A 7,701-nucleotide genomic window follows, 5' to 3' on the forward strand; every position below is an offset into this window, starting at 1 on the left:
TTACCGTCTTTCTGATTAACGATATTTAATGGAAATAGCAACTGTTAACTTTGCCTACGTCTCTGTCAGTCGCAAGGAATCTGTATTTGAAGGTGAAGGTGATTTTGTAGACATGTGTGAAAGACATGTTCTGAAATGCAAGTGTTGTTGTTTGGAGAGCACATCGGTTACGTGTCAGATGTGTAGCCAAGCAGTAATGGGTCGCCATAGCTGCAAATATTAGCCTGTAATATGAAGTGTTGTCAGCTGAAGTCTGATGATGCAGACGACCGTAAGGACGAAGTACCCAAGAGTACCGCTAGGCCGCGCCTCTTTAGCTCAGTGGTAGAGCACTGGACTAATAATCCAGGGGTCGTAAGTTCCATCCTCACAGGAGAAAGATGAATTTTGGAAATCAGTTGCGCGTCGTGGCTGTATAGCAAACAGTATCTGTGATGACGAACAATTAGCAACAGGCGTTTTTTTAAGAATTACTCTCAGATGTGAATAAGGCGAATGGCGCAGATAAAGCATTTGAAAAAGCGGTACAGCAGAAGGTGGGACGAGGCAGTCTGAATTACATTTTACAGATGTATTTCTCACATATCTCAGAGCCTCTCGCCGTCGTCGTCGTCGTCGTCGTCGTCGTCGTCGTCACCGCCGCCGCCGCTTCTGCAGAAGTAGCAAATGGCCATCGTAGCAAATGCGGCGAGGGACGCCCTGCCTTCGATTCCGAATGCACAAAGTGTGTGGTCTTGTTTCTCAGTCTATATTTGATCGGTCTCGTAAGAGGTTGAATGTAACGAATGGGGGGGAAAGAGCAAGGGGCAGCGGCTGTGTAGAACGAAAACACAAATCCTCAGGGGTGTGAGCGTTTCGAGATGAGTCGCATACCTGTAAATGTTGGTCGTCAGTGTCCATGTGGCCTAATGGATAAGACGTCGGACTTCGGATCTGAAGATTACAGGTTCGAATGCTGCCACGCTTGTGTTTTTCCAGTTCTGAAAAAGAAACATACAGTTTTAATGTAGCAATTGAGCAGTACGAAACCGTCTGAATGTTGCTGTTGACCATTTTTTGCTTGGAGATGCTCTTGAGCTTGAAACACACACAACAAGACCGGTGTTAACTAGCGAAATGGTCGGCAGAGTGCCGACACCGCGAGTTATGACTGGCACTTGCACATATAAAACAAGGTCGTAAAGTAACTCGTTCGGCTTTTGAGTCACATAAAGTATGTGTGTTAATTTTGAAGCCGCTAGCTCTGCATGTTGTCATGCAATTTCTTTACCTCTCAGAAATGATTATGACATAAAAGTGAAGTACGTGACGAGTGTGACGTTAGGAAAACATTAGGCTGCATGGAGAGAAACTGTATGGGACCACCCAACCGAAACGAGTACTGTGTGACGTGCTACCCGGCAGGTATTCACCGCGGTAGCCGGCTAGCTCAGTCGGTAGAGCGTCAGGCTCTCAATCCCAGGGTCGTTGGTTCGAGCCACACGCTGGGTGGAACGGAATTTTGTTCCGCTGCAGATGTAAATTACCGTTTTTCTGATTAACGATATTTAATGGAAATAGCAACTGTTAACTTTGCCTACGTCTCTGTCAGTCGCAAGGAATCTGTATTTGAAGGTGAAGGTGATTTTGTAGACATGTGTGAAAGACATGTTCTGAAATGCAAGTGTTGTTGTTTCGAGAGCACATCGGTTACGTGTCAGATGTGTAGCCAAGCAGTAATGGGTCGCCATAGCTGCTAATATTAGCCTGTAATATGAAGTGTTGTCAGCTGAAGTCTGATGATGCAGACGACCGTAAGGACGAAGTACCCAAGAGTACCGCTAGGCCGCGCCTCTTTAGCGCAGTGGTAGAGCACTGGTCTAATAATCCAGGGGTCGTAAGTTCCATCCTCACAGGAGAAAGAAGAATTTTGGAAATCAGTTGCGCGTCGTGGCTGTATAGCAAACAGTATCTGTGATGACGAACAATTAGCAACAGGCGTTTTTTTAAGAATTACTCTCAGATGTGATTAAGGCGAATGGCGCAGATAAAGCATTTGAAAAAGCGGTACAGCATAAGGTGGGACGAGGCAGTCTGAATTACATTTTACAGATGTATTTCTCACATATCTCAGAGCCTCTCGCGGTCGTCGTCGTCGTCGTCGTCGCCGCCGCCGCCGCTTCTGCAGAAGTAGCAAATGGCCATCGTAGCAAATGCGGCGAGGGACGCCCTGCCTTCGACTCCGAATGCACAAAGTGTGTGGTCTTGTTTCTCAGTCTATATTTGATCGGTCTCGTAAGAGGTTGAATGTAACGAATGGGTGGGAAAGAGCAAGGGGCAGCGGCTGTGTAGAACGAAAACACAAATCCTCAGGGGTGTGAGCGTTTCGAGATGAGTCGCATACATGTATATGTTGGTCGTCAGTGACCATGTGGCCTAATGGATAAGACGTCGGACTTCGGATCTGAAGATTACAGGTTCGAATGCTGTCACGCTTGTGTTTTTCCAGTTCTGAAAAAGAAACATACCGTTTTAATGTAGCAATTGAGCAGTACGAAACCGTCTGAATGTTGCTGTTGACCATTTTTTGCTTGGAGATGCTCTTGAGCTTGAAACACACACAACAAGACCGGTGTTAACTAGCGAAATGGTCGGCAGAGTGCCGACACCGCGAGTTTTGACTGGCACTTGCACATATAAAACAAGGTCGTAAAGTAACTCGTTCGGCTTTTGAGTCACATAAAGTATGTGTGTTAATTTTGACGCCACTAGCTCTGCATGTTGTCATGCAATTTCTTTACCTCTCAGAAATGATTATGACATAAAAGTGAAGTACGTGACGAGTGTGACGTTAGGAAAACATTAGGCTGCATGGAGAGAAACTGTATGGGACCACCCAACCGAAACGAGTACTGTGTCACGTGCTACCCGGTAGGGATTCACCGGGGTAGCCGGCTAGCTCAGTCGGTAGAGCGTCAGGCTCTCAATCCCAGGGTCGTTGGTTCGAGCCACACGCTGGGCGGAACGGAATTTTGTTCCGCTGCAGATGTAAATTACCGTTTTTCTGATTAACGATATTTAATGGAAATAGCAACTGTTAACTTTGCCTACGTCTCTGTCAGTCGCAAGGAATCTGTATTTGAAGGTGAAGGTGATTTTGTAGACATGTGTGAAAGACATGTTCTGAAATGCAAGTGTTGTTGTTTCGAGAGCACATCGGTTACGTGTCAGATGTGTAGCCAAGCAGTAATGGGTCGCCATAGCTGCTAATATTAGCCTGTAATATGAAGTGTTGTCAGCTGAAGTCTGATGATGCAGACGACCGTAAGGACGAAGTACCCAAGAGTACCGCTAGGCCGCGCCTCTTTAGCGCAGTGGTAGAGCACTGGTCTAATAATCCAGGGGTCGTAAGTTCCATCCTCACAGGAGAAAGAAGAATTTTGGAAATCAGTTGCGCGTCGTGGCTGTATAGCAAACAGTATCTGTGATGACGAACAATTAGCGACAGGCGTTTTTTTAAGAATTACTCTCAGATGTGATTAAGGCGAATGGCGCAGATAAAGCATTTGCCAAAGCGGTACAGCAGAAGGTGGGACGAGGCAGTCTGAATTACATTTTACAGATGTATTTCTCACATATCTCAGAGCCTCTCGCGGTCGTCGTCGTCGTCGTCGTCGTCGCCGCCGCCGCCGCTTCTGCAGAAGTAGCAAATGGCCATCGTAGCAAATGCGGCGAGGGACGCCCTGCCTTCGATTCCGAATGCACAAAGTGTGTGGTCTTGTTTCTCAGTCTATATTTGATCGGTCTCGTTAGAGGTTGAATGTAACGAATGGGTGGGAAAGAGCAAGGGGCAGCGGCTGTGTAGAACGAAAACACAACTCCTCAGGGGTGTGAGCGTTTCGAGATGAGTCGCATACAAGTAAATGTTGGTCGTCAGTGACCATGTGGCCAAATGGACAAGACGTCGGACATCGGATCTGAAGATTACAGGTTCGAATGCTGTCACGCTTGTGTTTTTCCAGTTCTGAAAAAGAAACATATCGTTTTAATGTAGCAATTGAGCAGTACGAAACCGTCTGAATGTTGCTGTTGACCATTTTTTGCTTGGAGATGCTCTTGAGCTTGAAACACACACAACAAGACCGGTGTTAACTATCGAAATGGTCGGCAGAGTGCCGACATCGCGAGTTTTGACTGGCACTTGCACATATAAAACAAGGTTGTAAAGTAACTCGTTCGGCTTTTGAGTCACATAAAGTATGTGTGTTAATTTTGACGCCACTAGCTCTGCATGTTGTCATGCAATTTCTTTACCTCTCAGAAATGATTATGACATAAAAGTGAAGTACGTGACGAGTGTGACGTTAGGAAAACATTAGGCTGCATGGAGAGAAACTGTATGGGACCACCCAACCGAAACGAGTACTGTGTGACGTGCTACCCGGCAGGTATTCACCGCGGTAGCCGGCTAGCTCACTCGGTAGAGCGTCAGGCTCTCAATCCCAGGGTCGTTGGTTCGACCCACACGCTGAGCGGAACGGAATTTTGTTCCGATGCAGATGTAAATTACCGTTTTTCTGATTAACGATATTTAATGGAAATAGCAACTTTTAACTTTGCCTACGTCTCTGTCAGTCGCAAGGAATCTGTATTTGAAGGTGAAGGTGATTTTGTAGACATGTGTGAAAGACATGTTCTGAAATGCAAGTGTTGTTGTTTGGAGAGCACATCGGTTACGTGTCAGATGTGTAGCCAAGCAGTAATGGGTCGCCATAGCTGCAAATATTAGCCTGTAATATGAAGTGTTGTCAGCTGAAGTCTGATGATGCAGACGACCGTAAGGACGAAGTACCCAAGAGTACCGCTAGGCCGCGCCTCTTTAGCTCAGTGGTAGAGCACTGGTCTAATAATCCAGGGGTCGTAAGTTCCATCCTCACAGGAGAAAGATGAATTTTGGAAATGAGTTGCGCGTCGTGGCTGTATAGCAAACAGTATCTGTGATGACGAACAATTAGCAACAGGCGTTTTTTTAAGAATTACTCTCAGATGTGATTAAGGCGAATGGCGCAGATAAAGCATTTGAAAAAGCGGTACAGCAGAAGGTGGGACGAGGCAGTCTGAATTACATTTTACAGATGTATTTCTCACATATCTCAGAGCCTCTCGCCGTCGTCGTCGTCGTCGTCGTCGTCGTCGTCGTCGTCGTCACCGCCGCCGCCGCTTCTGCAGAAGTAGCAAATGGCCATCGTAGCAAATGCGGCGAGGGACGCCCTGCCTTCGATTCCGAATGCACAAAGTGTGTGGTCTTGTTTCTCAGTCTATATTTGATCGGTCTCGTAAGAGGTTGAATGTAACGAATGGGTGGGAAAGAGCAAGGGGCAGCGGCTGTGTAGAACGAAAACACAAATCCTCAGGGGTGTGAGCGTTTCGAGATGAGTCGCATACATGTAAACGTTTGTCGTCAGTGACCTTGTGGCCTAATGGATAAGACGTCGGACTTCGGATCTGAAGATTACAGGTTCGAATGCTGCCACGCTTGTGTTTTTCCAGTTCTGAAAAAGAAACATACCGTTTTAATGTAGCAATTGAGCAGTACGAAACCGTCTGAATGTTGCTGTTGACCATTTTTTGCTTGGAGATGCTCTTGAGCTTGAAACACACACAACAAGACCGGTGTTAACTAGCGAAATGGTCGGCAGAGTGCCGACACCGCGAGTTATGACTGGCACTTGCACATATAAAACAAGGTCGTAAAGTAACTCGTTAGGCTTTTGAGTCACATAAAGTATGTGTGTTAATTTTGAAGCCGCTAGCTCTGCATGTTGTCATGCAATTTCTTTACCTCTCAGAAATGATTATGACATAAAAGTGAAGTACGTGACGAGTGTGACGTTAGGAAAACATTAGGCTGCATGGAGAGAAACTGTATGGGACCACCCAACCGAAACGAGTACTGTGTGACGTGCTACCCGGCAGGTATTCACCGCGGTAGCCGGCCAGCTCAGTCGGTAGAGCGTCAGGCTCTCAATCCCAGGGTCGTTGGTTCGAGCCACACGCTGGGCGGAACGGAATTTTGTTCCGCTGCAGATGTAAATTACCGTTTTTCTGATTAACGATATTTAATGGAAATAGCAACTGTTAACTTTGCCTACGTCTCTGTCAGTCGCAAGGAATCTGTATTTGAAGGTGAAGGTGATTTTGTAGACATGTGTGAAAGACATGTTCTGAAATGCAAGTGTTGTTGTTTCGAGAGCACATCGGTTACGTGTCAGATGTGTAGCCAAGCAGTAATGGGTCGCCATAGCTGCTAATATTAGCCTGTAATATGAAGTGTTGTCAGCTGAAGTCTGATGATGCAGACGACCGTAAGGACGAAGTACCCAAGAGTACCGCTAGGCCGCGCCTCCTTAGCTCAGTGGTAGAGCACTGGTCTAATAATCCAGGGGTCGTAAGTTCCATCCTCACAGGAGAAAGATGAATTTTGGAAATGAGTTGCGCGTCGTGGCTGTATAGCAAACAGTATCTGTGATGACGAACAATTAGCAACAGGCGTTTTTTTAAGAATTACTCTCAGATGTGATTAAGGCGAATGGCGCAGATAAAGCATTTGAAAAAGCGGTACAGCAGAAGGTGGGACGAGGCAGTCTGAATTACATTTTATAGATGTATTTCTCACATATCTCAGAGCCTCTCGCCGTCGTCGTCGTCGTCGTCGTCGTCGTCGTCGTCACCGCCGCCGCCGCTTCTGCAGAAGTAGCAAATGGCCATCGTAGCAAATGCGGCGAGGGACGCCCTGCCTTCGATTCCGAATGCACAAAGTGTGTGGTCTTGTTTCTCAGTCTATATTTGATCGGTCTCGTAAGAGGTAGAATGTAACGAATGGGTGGGAAAGAGCAAGGGGCAGCGGCTGTGTAGAACGAAAACACAAATCCTCAGGGGTGTGAGCGTTTCGAGATGAGTCGCATACATGTATATGTTGGTCGTCAGTGACCATGTGGCCTAATGGATAAGACGTCGGACTTCGGATCTGAAGATTACAGGTTCGAATGCTGTCACGCTTGTGTTTTTCCAGTTCTGAAAAAGAAACATACCGTTTTAATGTAGCAATTGAGCAGTACGAAACCGTCTGAATGTTGCTGTTGACCATTTTTTGCTTGGAGATGCTCTTGAGCTTGAAACACACACAACAAGACCGGTGTTAACTAGCGAAATGGTCGGCAGAGTGCCGACACCGCGAGTTTTGACTGGCACTTGCACATATAAAACAAGGTCGTAAAGTAACTCGTTCGGCTTTTGAGTCACATAAAGTATGTGTGTTAATTTTGACGCCACTAGCTCTGCATGTTGTCATGCAATTTCTTTACCTCTCAGAAATGATTATGACATAAAAGTGAAGTACGTGACGAGTGTGACGTTAGGAAAACATTAGGCTGCATGGAGAGAAACTGTATGGGACCACCCAACCGAAACGAGTACTGTGTCACGTGCTACCCGGTAGGTATTCACCGGGGTAGCCGGCTAGCTCAGTCGGTACAGCGTCAGGCTCTCAATCCCAGGGTCGTTGGTTCGAGCCACACGCTGGGCGGAACGGAATTTTGTTCCGCTGCAGATGTAAATTACCGTTTTTCTGATTAACGATATTTAATGGAAATAGCAACTGTTAACTTTGCCTACGTCTCTGTCAGTCGCAAGGAATCTGTATTTGAAGGTGACGGTGATTTT

General features: G+C 46.5%; 1 non-coding gene across 1 annotated transcript; it reads left to right on the forward strand.

The window, feature by feature from the left end:
- Positions 1-307: 307 nt before the first annotated feature.
- Positions 308-379, forward strand: Trnai-aau (transfer RNA isoleucine (anticodon AAU)). Its single transcript has one exon. It is a non-coding gene; the product is annotated as a tRNA-Ile (tRNA).
- Positions 380-7,701: the final 7,322 nt, after the last annotated feature.

The sequence above is a fragment of the Schistocerca gregaria genome, unplaced genomic scaffold, assembly GCF_023897955.1.
Source record: "Schistocerca gregaria isolate iqSchGreg1 unplaced genomic scaffold, iqSchGreg1.2 ptg000169l, whole genome shotgun sequence".
NCBI classification, from domain to species: domain Eukaryota; kingdom Metazoa; phylum Arthropoda; class Insecta; order Orthoptera; family Acrididae; genus Schistocerca; species Schistocerca gregaria.